The sequence below is a fragment of the Sesamum indicum genome, linkage group LG3 (genome assembly GCF_000512975.1).
Source record: "Sesamum indicum cultivar Zhongzhi No. 13 linkage group LG3, S_indicum_v1.0, whole genome shotgun sequence".
Classification (NCBI taxonomy): Eukaryota; Viridiplantae; Streptophyta; class Magnoliopsida; order Lamiales; family Pedaliaceae; genus Sesamum; species Sesamum indicum.
The window spans coordinates 4,116,649-4,130,639 of NC_026147.1; the positions used below are offsets into that span (position 1 = coordinate 4,116,649).

The following is a 13,991-nucleotide window of genomic DNA, read 5'->3' on the forward strand; positions in this document are numbered from 1 at the left end:
AGTGGATTTTTAAAAGGAAACTGAAACCTGATGGGACCATAGATAAGTTTAAAGCCAGATTGGTGGCTAAAAGGTTTAAACAAAAGGAAGGAATAGACTATTTCGATACCTATTCTCCGGTAGCTCAATTGACTACAATCTGGGTGCTTATAGCACTTGCTTCGGTGTATAATCTCCCGATTCATCAGATGGATGTGAAAACAGCCTTCTTGTATGGTGAACTCGAGGAAGAAATTTACATGGATCAGCTTGAGGGGTTTGTAGCTCATGGTAGCGAGCATAAAGTTTGTAAACTTGTTAAGTCACTATATGGACTTAAACAAGCACCCAAACAATGGCATGGAAAGTTTGATAAAACTATTCTTGCGTTCGGCTTCACGGTAAATGAGAATGACAAATGTATATACTGCAAGGTTAAAGGAGATAAAATGATAATTCTATGCTTGTATGTGGATGATATTCTGTTAATAGGATCATGTCTAGATATTATTACCGAAACCAAGTCATTTTTGAAAAATAAGTTTGAAATGAAGGATATGGGTGAGACTAATGTGATTCTTGGCATCAAGTTGACTCGGTCAACTAATGGAATAGCCATTTCTCAAGCTCATTATGTTGAGAAGATAATTGAGAAATTTGGTTATCAAAATAGTAGAATTGCTAAGACACCATATGATCCTTCTGTAGCTTTATTCAAAAATGAAAGTGGTGTTTCGGTTGCACAACTAAGGTATTCCCAAATTATTGGGAGCTTACAGTATCTGGCAAATGGCACAAAACCAGATATATCTTTTTATGTCTCTAAGCTGGCTAGATACACTATTGGGGTGCTTTGGATAGAATACTAAGGTACTTAAAGGGCTCGGTGTCACTGGCCATACATTATGGCAGATTTCCTGCTGTTCTTGAGGGATATAGTGATGCTAGCTGGATAGCCAAAAACTCCGGGAGTAATGGGTGCTCAGGATATGTTTTTACCTTAAGTGGGGGCGCAGTCTCCTGGAAGTCTGCAAAACAGACTTTGATAACCTGATCTACGTTTGAAGCCGAGTTATGTGCATTAGATACGATTGGTACTGAGGCAGAATGGCTATTTGGGTTGCTATCACAACTTCCCATTGTAAGTCAGCCTCTTCCACCGATTGTTGTACATTATGATAGCCAAACCACAATAGCAAAGGTAAGGAGTCGTAAATACAATCCAAAGACCAAACGACACATTCAAGTTAGACTGAAGTCTATAAGGGCATTAGTGTCAGACAGAGTAATGGGCATTGACTTTGTGGGAACAAAGGACAATGTGGCTGATCTTGACGAAAGGATTGAATCTGTCACAAGTTCATAAGTCCAGATTGGGGATGGGACTGAAAACCCATGAGTGATATATCTACGACGGCAACCCAACCTTTTGAGTGGAGATCCCACAAAGAAGGTTCAATGTGGTATCAACAAGTCGTAAGGGTATGTCAGAGCACCAAATAGACTAATACTTTGTATCTGGAGTCTGTCCCCTAAAATTCTGTAAGGTGCTGCTATTGCAAGTATAGTAAGAGTTCATCTCTGAATGGGGTCAAGTCTTATAAGACGAGATGCTAGCAGTGCATCCCTGGAGACGCCCAACTAAGTGAATGTCGTTGTTTGGCCGCAACTAAGGAATTGGGTTATTCCTGAAAGCATCATGAATAGGGATCAGGACACATGGCCTAAGTGTCAACCCTAAAGATCAAGACGAGATGCTAGCAGTGCATCCCTGGAGACGCCCAACTAAGTGAATGTCGTTGTTTGGCCGCAACTAAGGAATTGGGTTATTCCTGAAAGCATTCATGAATAGGATCAGGACACATGGCCTAAGTGTCAACCCTAAAGATCAACACAAAGCTGGTGGCTTGTTGTTACTGACAGACATTGTCATACTCACAGGCTTAAATTCAAGGCTCAGTTCCATTTGACCTGGTGATAACTGACGTCAGATAACTTAGACAGTGGTTCAAACCGGAAGGTACCATTGTTGAAAGCAAGTCATAGAAACTTGAGTTCAAATCTATGAATTTGTGGGGGATTGTTGAAATTTTTAAAGGTTTTCTTGAAATTCAAAGATTTGGATGAGGGAGGAAAAATGAATTTTGATTTACCGCAGCACATTTGGACTTAGTCTCATTTCAATATTCAAATTATTGCTTTAATCAAAATCATCCTTCATTGTTACTGTTTCAAATTTTATTTGGATTGATTGCAATTCTTTATTCCCTCGGCCGTTCATGGATATTACTACTGTAACTCACAAATTGAAATTGAAGGCCATAATGGCCGATTTCAATTTTTGCATTAATTGGGAAGAAATGGCCCCTCTATATATAGCTGAAATTTGTCATTTGAGAAAACACACCAAAAACAACAAGCTCTCATTTTGAGTTTTCTCAAGCTCTTTCTTTCGGCTTCTATATTTTGTTTAAAGATTTGAATCTCGTGTTTCAATAAGCTTCTAAGTGTTGTTCGAGGTGTTCTTCGGTATAGTGCTAAAACCGAAAGAACTATAACCGTCTTATCCTGGGAGAAATTACGTTGCACCCAGTGCACTGCTGATACGGGGCGTATATTTTCTTCAAGGCAAGCAGCTATTCTACGATTCGGTTAAGTTAACGACTTTAACTGGACTGAGAATTGTTACGATATAACAATTCTCGTTGTAAGTTTTCGATTTAAATTTCTTGTCGTAAATAGCGTTTCTAATTGCGTTATATTACTTGTTCCAACGTGGCTTTATTGCTTTTGATTTCTAAATCCGATTGAAATATTTCAAAATATTATTTCGATTACTTGAAACCAATTATTTTTTCCAACAGAGCATGCAACCTTAAGAGCAGACTCCCAACGGTTTTGCTTAATTGCATCACTCAAAGCTTCCAAGACAGCCTTAGGCCTTGTACTTGGAAGAATTGGCCTTTTTCTCGATGGCTTTAATGGCCGCCTCCGTTCTCAAGATTCTTGAGAGGTCCTTCTTGGACAACTTGCGAAATTGGAGGCCCTGGGACCGAGAATTACTGTCACAATCTGGGATTTTCTTGGACGATGACTCTACTTTGAAGGAGGAGCGGCGGAGGTTGGCTGGGTTGCGGAGGAGGAGCTCCATCGCCGACGGTTGAAGGACTTCATTCCAATATCCTTGCTAGATTGCGATTAAATAATTTGGTAAAAAAATTAACAAAATTTATAAAATATTAATATAATCATATTTAGGATTTATAAGGTTTTTATTTTAAAAAAAATAGGAGTGTGTTTGATTGAGTTTTTTTAAAATTTTCAAAGCATTTTATAAAATGGCTTTTCCACATGGAATTAATATCACCAGTGAAAATTATTTTTTATAATATTTATAATACACTTTTTATGTAATCTTAATTTATTTTGAAAAGTCATTTCCGTTGAGTTTTACATATTGTATTATGAATACTTCGATAATCAATTTTAAATTTATCTCTTTTAATTCATTTCTTGAAAAAATCCATCTCGTGTTTGGAATGTGTCATTCAAAATTGATTTCTACTTTGATTGTTTTCAGTGAAAAACATTAAAATATAATCCATCAACTATTTACACTAAGGCATATCAAAAGCATTGCCAAATTATAAATTTTATCCCTAACAAAAAAAAAAAAAGGAAAGATATCTAATCGTCGGGCCTGAATGTAATGTTGGGTTAGACTCCATACTTCAACATACAGTAAAACCTCTATAAATTAACCTTGGGACTATGAAATTTTATTAATTTAGAGAGATATTAATTTATCAATAAATTAATATTTTAATTGTTCAATTAAATGAACTATATCGAAACTTATTTATTTTTTAGAGTAAAAGTTAATAATTTGATATTTTGGAATGAAAATTGATGGATTTTTTTATTATTTTTCTTTTTTTTCCACAATGGAAACTTTTTCCACAACGGTAACTTTTTCCAGTCTCAACGGCAACTTTTTCCAGTCTCAACGGCAACTTTTTCCACAACGGTAACTTTTTTCAGTCTCAACAGCTAAAAAGTGGCAATTGCATATACCGTCGGATCGACTTTCATTGAATGGCTACAAATTCAAAAAAATAAGACCGTTGCAGAAGCCCGTTCTCTTCAGCTATAAAAGGGCGTCCCTTCTCCCATTCCCATCCCCTGTGCTTCTCATTGAGCCCTCACAGAGAGAGAGAGAGAGATAGAGAGAGAGAAAAAAGAGGGTTCAGCGCTTTTTCAAGGTGTGTTTCAGCAATGGCTTCGAGAGTTGTTGTTCAGCAGCAGAACAAAGGTATCATGATTTTTGAGTTCAATAACGGGCCATTGCATTCAAATGGATTTTAAAGCTTTCTTGGATGTTACTATCATGATTTTTGAGTTCTCTTGATCTTTGATGCGTATGGTGTTGGTGCTCTTCTTGACACTTTCTATTGTTATTTTTTCCACCCCTTTTGTTGAATTAGACCTGCTTTCAAGGATCCGATCAAAGAATCTTATTAAGCGAGTGTATGTTAAATCATGGTTCCTTTACTTTGATCAGGTTATATGTGGTTCTTGATTTTTCTTTTGTTTGCTTATTGTTTCTGGATGAAACTTCCACAACTCTGTCTTAGATTTAACCTCTATTAGATTCTTTATAATGATTTAACGGGACGCAAAATTATGTGATATAAATAAACAAGTAGATTATGGATCAATCAACACATGTGCACTAGAATCGCAAATAGAGAAGGAACCAGTGATAACCTCGGGTGGCATAGGAGCTTGTTCTTTTGTGATTGCATACACCCTAGCTTGTGGTTGAAGTTGACTACTTTGTCCTGTTGATGTCATGGAAATATTTTCGCTACCTTGACCACCTCTACCTCGCCCTCTATTCATACCTGCTTGTTGTGAGTTTTCCCCCACTTTGCTCAAACCTGAAGTTTGAGGTCCTCTGGTATTTATCTCTCCATGTGGGACAGTCCCTGACAATATATCCCAGCTGATGGCAATGATAACATACTAGGCTTCCCAATATTCACCAGTGTGTCGCCTACAGCAATTAGCACAAGAAGCAATAGATCTTCCATTGAACGATCTGCCTGGAGTAGTCTTTCTTCGCATCCAACTGAAGTAGGCCCACCAGCACTGAAGGAGACCTGCTAGTCTGACTCACTCTTCGGCCTCTATACCAACCTCTCTGTGAACCAGAACCCCTAAAGAAAACTGCACCACTTTATCCTGATAAAGGGAAAGAATTTAAGAAAAATAGGATTCCTACAAAAATGGATTGATTCTCAAATCCGAATATCTATTATGAAAGAAAGGTATGTGATATATATGAACTAAAGATATATTTCATTTGTCCTACTAGTGTGGGTTTCAATAGAAGTCCTTTCGTATCGTTGTGGCTGTGAATTGACTGAATAAAGGGATGAGAAATCAAGAAAAAATGGAAGAATTGAAATAGCAGTTCGGAATGACGAAATAGAAGAATGAAAAAATCTATGGATTCACAGAAACTCTGGTGATAGAAACAAAAAAAGAGATATCGAAGTAGTTCTGATGATTCAATAATAGTATTACTCAAATTCGCTCGAGGGTTTAATTGCTATTTCTCTCGAATTTCAACCCTCTTTCAAATTTGTCTCTCCTCAATTCATTGGTACTCACCTCTTCTGGATCATATTTTGACAACCTCACAAATTGCAACTCATACTCGGCAACAGATAAATCGAATACTTTAGTTCAAGGAATTCAACTTTCTTACGATTTCTATAGACCGGTGGAGTATAATGTCAGCAAATTCTTTCAAAAAGTCATTCCAAGTAATGTCCACTACTCAAAAGTACACTCAATTATGTCCAATACTTTGTTTCTCAACCATTCTTCTACTTCTGAAGGGTTAGTTGTACCTGCAAATACTTTCGCCCCCTGTCTACTCCTCTTTCATAATTTTTATCAATAACCACATCCTATGATTGGAGTTGTGGCGGAAACTGTTGCATAAAAGGGTTTATTTCTGGTTGTGGATTTCTATTTTGGGATTCTAATCCTTGATGATCATGACCCTGCACAGATTTTGAGGACTTAGTTGGGCCAACAGTGTTTCCCCTTGACGCTTCCATCGTATATGAAATGCACATATATATTTACATTTCATCTACTGTCCCTAGAAAATCTAATCCCTGCTCTGATACCACCTAATGTAGCACCCTCTAACGCTACTAGGGTTTTCCTAAACATTAAAGTAACCCCTGTGTTTATATATAAATATGCACATAGTCATCTAATCAATATGCACACGTAATCCCAACGTTATAATAGGCATAGAATATATATAAAAATATAGTTCAAACATGATAAGTAGACAACATGCGTATAATAGTCAATTTAATTCCAACATAATCATCTAACTCGCACCACATAGCTAACTCGCAATAAAACAATAAATTAAACTCCCTTTTTCATTTCACATCTTTTTCATATCGCATCAAAGCTCTTTTCATTTCATTTCTTTCTCATATCGCATCATAGTTCTTATTTTGGCTTACAGGTTTTTCAAACAACATCAAGGGGTATTCACACCACAATTATATTCAATTTCCAATACTCCCTCATTTTCACATATTACCATTCTTGTAAGCAACTAGTAATGTAAAATCATATATTAATATATTCTCATTTTCAAACAATCACACACATCATAAAACAAATATAATATTGCATGTATTTTCTGATTTTACGTACATCATTCACCACTCATATATTTTCAGATAAGTCAACGTCAGTATGAACCACAAATTTATATAGTAGTAGCACCACAAAAGGGGAACATATATAGATAATACTAATTATTTACTTACCTTCGACCTTACAACGATTTTTATTGATATACTCAGTCCTTTCACCTTACCCCCATATTTTATAATGAGTTATACCACATACAATTAGTATATCGAGAATATAATAATTTTTTTTATAATATTATTATTCGTTTTAATTTTTCTTAATAACTATACTTAGGCTTCATAAAAATACATAAAAATACTTAATAACTATCGTTTTTAATAATATTCATAAATAGGTTATCATTAAAATCTCATCTTTAATAACATTATATTTCTTAAAACCTCATTTTTCCTCTTTGATATTTCTTTTATATAAAACATCATTTTTATAAATTTCTATCAATTTCTCGCTTTTATATAAATTAATTAAACAACAATACGTAAAATTGCGTATTTAGTTAATAATTTTGATGGAATTATATAAATTAGCTAATATTCAAATATAATAAATTTAATAATCTAATTAACCAACGTTATCATTTTTATATTCGATTTGATATTTAATTTAACACTATTTTAAATAGTCAAACTCATAAAATTTTCGTGTTAAATTACATCATTCAATACTTATTTTGTTTGAAAGCCAATCCAAACACTTTTCTGGCATATGTAGACCAATACTAATTGGATATGATTGATTCCTACTGATTTATTTATTTTTTTTTTTTTGCTTTTAATTCTGTCATTAGTTTCGACTCAGAGGATGTTAACTAGCATATGTGGTGTTTAACTCTATTTACTTTTCATTTTTTATAAAATAAAGGAAGGTCAGAGCAACACTTCTCTTTAAGTATTTAATATTACTGTAAAATTCAGTCAAAATTTCAGGAGACCATTTAAAGGTGGGAGAATGATACAAACAACATTTTTACTTTTCATAAACTTCGTCAAACCAAATTACAATTTTTATTTATTTTTGTGGTAAGTGTGCAAGATTGAAGCATTTATAAAGTAAGGGGGGTAAAGTAATATAATTGAGAGTAAGAAAATAAAGATAAAATTAGGGTAGAAGAGGGTAAAGTGGAATTTTCCCTTCTTATAGGGGTTAACATAAAAATTATTAGAATATGTGATGTGATCGTGATATAATTAAGAAACTAATTAGAAATTTAATCTACATATCATGTCTTAGTGTAGAAATTTAATAAACGAACTAATTAAATAATATAATTATACAAATTAATAAAAATTAAAATTACAATTTCATACCTCTGTTTCGATCGATCGAGAGAAATTTCAATTTTTCACTTGTGTGTGTTGTGTAAAAAAGAAAGGAACAGAATGAGAGGCGAGGGTGTATGGGTTGGTGGCTATTATGTCTTTCTTAAATTAAATTAAAATATAAGTTATCCCCAAATATTATAATACACTCCAATTTATTATATTTCAATTATGACATATAATTTATTTACTAAAATTTATCAATTAATCCTATGTATTATAATTTTTGGGGCGTCCTAGATCAACAAGAAATAGAAAATTCTGCTTCGCTAACGACATAAATAACTTGCTAGATTTGCACTAAAATGAGGAGCATCAAGAGTTTATACCTCAACTGACAGATCTCATCAACATATTCAACAACAGCCAAGTCATTATTCACGTCAGCAGCATCAATGACGACTATTTGCATCTTTGGATGCAGCCTGCAAATGAAAGATCAAATAAGAAGGGAAAACTACACCTGAATATTACAGAAGGCTTGGAAGGTTAATTGTATTGACCTTGCAGAATAGCAGTGAGAGGCAAAGTAAGAGCCAGCTTTCTTCTTCATCCACTTCTCTCCGGCCTTCTCCTTGAGCTCTGCAACTTCTGTAATATCGGGACTAATTTCAATTATCTCCTCTGGCTTAGGTTTGGTGGTTGCTGCAGCTCTCTTTTCCGGCAGAGCTCCACCGACCACAATGGCTCCATTGGCATTTGCAGCCTGTATTTCATCAAACAACAAAACATCATCAATAAGGGCGTGTTCATCAATAAGAATGACTGAAACAAACAAGATTGCAAATTCAAGAACCGGACCTTGTTGTTTTCAGCTGCTGCAGCCTGTTCATTAGCCAGTAACTGAGCACAAAACTCCTGAATAAAATAAGAACACAACACATAATTAGCACGCAATAGGTCATATTCAGAGTTCAATCTGTTCATTCACTTTCAGTTAGGATGAAAGAATTTTCAGTACCTTGTAACCGGTGGAGAAACCTGAGGAAGCTGCTTCCCCTCGAACCCACCAACGGTAACCACATTTCCTATGTCACCTAGTGCACGACAATTCTTCCTTTCTGCTCCCACATTCTTCTGCTTAAACTACCCTCTCTGTAGATCAGATTAACAACACATGTCAAATGAGATGGGGGGGAATTTCATCAAAGAGTGAAAGCAAGAAATGTATGGGAAAAAAGATCATCTTGATGAGAATCCGAAACAATCAAAAAAGTTATTGAACACATTGAAAGAAAACAGAATGTTCATGATCGCCAAAAAACAATCTTTGGAAAAGAACTTCGTCAATGGTCATTGCAGTAATGAAACTCAAATCGGATTTGCATATAAATGAAAATCCACAAGAACCTCAACCCAATCTACATTATAAAGAATATAATAGAGGTTATCGAGGTTACGATAAATCTAAGACAGAATGACAAGACAGAGTTGTGGAAGTTTCATCCAGAAACAATAAGCAAACAAAAGAAAAATCAAGAACCATATATAACCTGATCAAAGTGAAGGAACCATGATTTAACATACACTCGCTTACTAAGATTATCGGATTTGCATATAAATGAAAATCCACAAGAACCTCAACCCAATCTACATTATAAAGAATATAATAGAGGTCATCGAGGTTACGATAAATCTAAGACAATGACAAGACAGAGTTGTGGAAGTTTCATCCAGAAAACAATAAGCAAACAAAAGAAAAATCAAGAACCATATATAACCTGATCAAAGTGAAGGAACCATGATTTAACATACACTCGCTTAATAAGATTGCATATCATATATGTATATACCTCTTTGATCGGATTCTTGGAAGCAGGTCTAATTCAACAAAAGGGGTGGAATAAATAAACAATAGAAAGTGTCAAGGAGAGCACCAACACCATACGCATCAAAGATCAAGAGAACTTAAAAATCGTGATAGTAAGATCCAAGAAAGCATTAAAAACCATCTGAATGCAATGGCCCGTTATCTAAATTATTGAGAAATCCATAAGCATTCAACACAATCAGTTATCTAAATTATTGAGAAATCCATAAGCATTCAACACAATCATTGAGCACAAATACATATCAATAGATGAAAGAAAGTTTCAGATACCTTTGTTCTGCTGCTGAACGACACCCAAAACCATTGCTGAAACACACCTTGAAAAAGCGCTGAAACCCCGTTATCTAAATTATTGAGAAAGCCATTAATAAGCCTTCAACACAATCATTGAGCACAATACACATCAATAGATGCAAGAAAGTTTCAGATACCTTGAAAAAGCGCTGAAACACACCTTGAAAAAGCGCTGAAACCCCGTTATCTAAATTATTGAGAAAGCCATTAATAAGCCTTCAACACAATCATTGAGCACAATACACATCAATAGATGCAAGAAAGTTTCAGATACCTTTGTTCTGCTGCTGAACAACTCTCGAAGGTATTGCTGAAAACACACCTTGAGAAAGCGCTGAACCCTCTTTTCTTTTCCTCCCTCCCTCTCTCTCTGTGTCTCTGTGTGTGTGTGTGTGTGGGGGGGGGGCTCAATAAAAAGCACAGGGGATGAGAATGTGAGAAGGGACGCCCTTTTAAAGCTGAAGAGAACGGGCTTCTGTCCAACGGTCTTATTTTTTTTTTAATTTGCAGCCATTCGATGAAAGTCGATCCGACGGTACAATTGCCGCTTTTTAGCCGTTGAGACTGGAAAAAGTTACCGTTGTTTGCCGCTTTTTAGCCGTTGAGACTGGAAAAAGTTACCGTTGTGGTCAAGTCTCGGTCAGTAAATCAATACCGTCGGATCGACTTTCATCGAATGGCTACAAATTGAAAAAAATAAGACCGTTGGACAGAAGCTCGCTCTCTTCAGCTTCAAAAGGGCGTCCCTTCTCACATTCTCATCCCCTGTGCTTTCCATCACACACACACACAGAGAGAGAGGGAGGGAGGAAAAGAAAAGAGGGTTCAGTGCTTTATCAAGGTGTGTTTTCAGCAATGGCTTCGAGAGTTGTTCAGCAGCAGAACAAAGGTATCTGAAACTTTCTTGCATCTATTGATATGTATTTGTGCTCAATGATTGTGTTGAATGCTTATGGATTTCTCAATAATTTAGATAACGGGCCATTGCATTCAGATGGTTTTTAAGCTTCGAGAGTTGTTCAGCAGCAGAACAAAGGTATCTGAAACTTTCTTGCATCTATTGATATGTATTTGTGCTCAATGATTGTGTTGAATGCTTATGGATTTCTCAATAATTTAGATAACGGGCCATTGCATTCAGATGGTTTTTAAAGCTTTCTTGGATCTTACTATCATGATTTTTAAGTTCTCTTGATCTTTGATGCGTATGGTGTTGGTGCTCTCCTTGACACTTTCTATTGTTTATTTATTCCACCCCTTTTGTTGAATTAGACCTGCTTTCAAGAATCCGATCAAAGAGGTATATATATGATAAGCGAGTGTATGTTAAATCATGGTTCCTTCACTTTGATCAGGTTATATATGGTTCTTGATTTTTCTTTTGTTTGCTTATTGTTTTCTGGATGAAACTTCCACAACTCTGTCTTGTCATTGTCTTAGATTCATCATAACCTCGATAACCTCTATTAGATTCTTTATAATGTTGATTGGGTTGAGGTTCTTGTGGATTTTCATTTATATGCAAATCCGATTTGAGTTTCATTACTGCAATGACCATGGACGAAGTTCTTTTCCAAAGATTGTTTCTTGGCCATCATGAACATTCTGTTTTCTTTCAATAGTTCAATGACTTTTTTGATTGTTTCGGATTCTCATCAAGATGATCTTTTTTCCCATACATTTCTTGCTTTTGCTCTTTGATGAAATTCCCCCCATCTTCTTGAATTTGCAATCTTGTTTGTTTCAGTCATTCTTATTGATGAACACGCCCTTATTGATGATGTTTTGTTGTTTGATGAAATACAGGCTGCAAATGCCAATGGAGCCATTGTGGTCAGTGGAGCTCTGCCGGAAAAGAGAGCTGCCGTGCTCAGAAAAAAGCTGCAGCAACCACCAAACCTAAGCCAGAGGAGATAATTGAAATTAGTCCCGATATTACAGAAGTTGCAGAGCTCAAGGAGAAGGCCGGAGAGAAGTTGATGAAGAAGAAAGCTCCAACTCTTACTTCAACTCTCACTGCTATTCTGCAAGGTCAATACAATTAACCTTCCAAGCCTTCTGTAATATCCAGGTGTAGTTTTCCCTTCTTATTTGATCTTTCATTTGCAGGCTGCATCCAGAGGTGCAAATAGTCGTCATTGATGCTGCTGACGTGAATTGTTGAATATGTTGATGAGATCTACAAGTCAGTTGAGGTATATAAACTCTTGAAACTCCTCATTTTAGTGCAAATCTGGTAACTTCTTTTGTTTAATAACGTTGCAAAGCACAATTTTGTATTTCTTGTTGATCTAGAACGCCCCCAAAAATTATAATACATAATTGATTGATTAATTGATAAATTTTAGTAAATAATTTATAGGTCATAATTGAAATATAATAAGGAGTGCATTATTATAATATTTGGGGATAACTTATATTTCGAACATATTACAGTTTCATCTTTTTAATTTATAATTTGCAAAGCACAATTTTGTATTTCTTGTTGATCTAGAACGCCCCCAAAAATTATAATACATAATTGATTGATTAATTGATAAATTTTAGTAAATAATTTATAGGTCATAATTGAAATATAATAAATTGGAGTGCATTATAATATTTGGGGATAACTTATATTTCGAACATATTACAGTTTCATCTTTTTAATTTATAATTTAATTTTGTTTTTTTTTCCGTCTTTCATTTTTGTTTTCTTACAAGAAGGAACACATTTATTTAGTCATATTTATCTGTATGATTATACTTAATTTGATATTTAAGTTTTATTTCAATTAAATGTGTATTCTTTTGTATCTTTTTATACACCAATTTTTTATATATATTACAGTTTCATCGATTAAATTTTATTTTATAGTTTAATTTTATTGTTCTTTTCTAGATTATTTTTTTTGTGTCTACTAATGATGTTTTACAGAATGAAAAGAATGACTTTATATTTTAGCTTTTATGTAATTAGTTTCTTGAAGTATCTAAATATATATATATATATACTAAATATTGTATATGATCAGTATATGCTTTGTAATATAAGTATATGTATTTCAATGTATGTGATTCGAGCTCTTTTTTCTTTGAATTTTATTTTCTTTTGTATATTTTAATTTAATTGAACATTTTGTAGTCATGTGTTAAATTAATAATAATACAGAGGTTAATTGAATTTTTTAATTTATATTTATTGAATAATTTTTTAACTACGTTCATTTGTAGCAAAATTTTTATAAAAGAATTTTGAACTTTGAGATATTTTAATCTTTACTTTGATTAAAAATTTTATGATGACTTGCTTGATTTAATTTTTGTACAAGAAGAAATAGATTTATTTGGTGTTAATATTTTAACATTCATTTGTTTAATTTACTTAATACTTTTTTAGTATTTATTTCTATTTAAATTTAAACTCTTTTGTATCTTTATACACTATTTTTTATTATGTATTATAGTTTAATCCATCAATAATTTTCTATAGTTTAATTTATTGGTCTTTCTCATATTTTGTTATTTTTTTGTTTTTCTACTAAAAGGAACATATTTATTTAGGCTTTTTAACATGTTTATTTAATATTAATAAGTATATATATCCGGTTTAATATTTATTTGTCGAAAGAAAAATAGTGGGCCTATGGACTCTACTCCAAAAGTGCAACATGCAAAAAGTCAACGTTCTAATCCTTTTGACCACAAAACTTGGCAATTATTCTTGCCGAGGAATATGTGTGAAATCACGCTTTGTTGGCTCACATACTGCAACTTTTGCTTATCTGAGTTACTGATTGGATGATTTGTTTTTGTGTTCTCTCTCTCTCTCT

General features: G+C 34.0%; 1 long non-coding RNA gene and 1 pseudogene across 3 annotated transcripts; both read right to left on the bottom strand.

Annotated features, from left to right (window-relative positions):
* LOC105157408 overlaps positions 1 to 3,167 on the bottom strand; it is an 8,833-nt pseudogene extending 5,666 nt beyond the window's left edge.
* On the bottom strand, positions 4,661 to 10,594 carry LOC105157221. Of its 3 annotated transcripts, none has more exons than XR_002286744.1 (8): positions 10,454 to 10,594; positions 10,317 to 10,366; positions 10,156 to 10,229; positions 9,036 to 9,149; positions 8,856 to 8,912; positions 8,558 to 8,760; positions 8,384 to 8,479; positions 4,661 to 5,223 (listed from the first exon to the last, which is right to left on the bottom strand). It is a non-coding gene; the product is annotated as an uncharacterized LOC105157221 (long non-coding RNA). The 3 variants fall into 3 exon arrangements; XR_002286743.1 differs by having other exon boundaries at positions 4,661 to 5,198; positions 9,016 to 9,149; XR_847430.2 differs by having other exon boundaries at positions 9,016 to 9,149.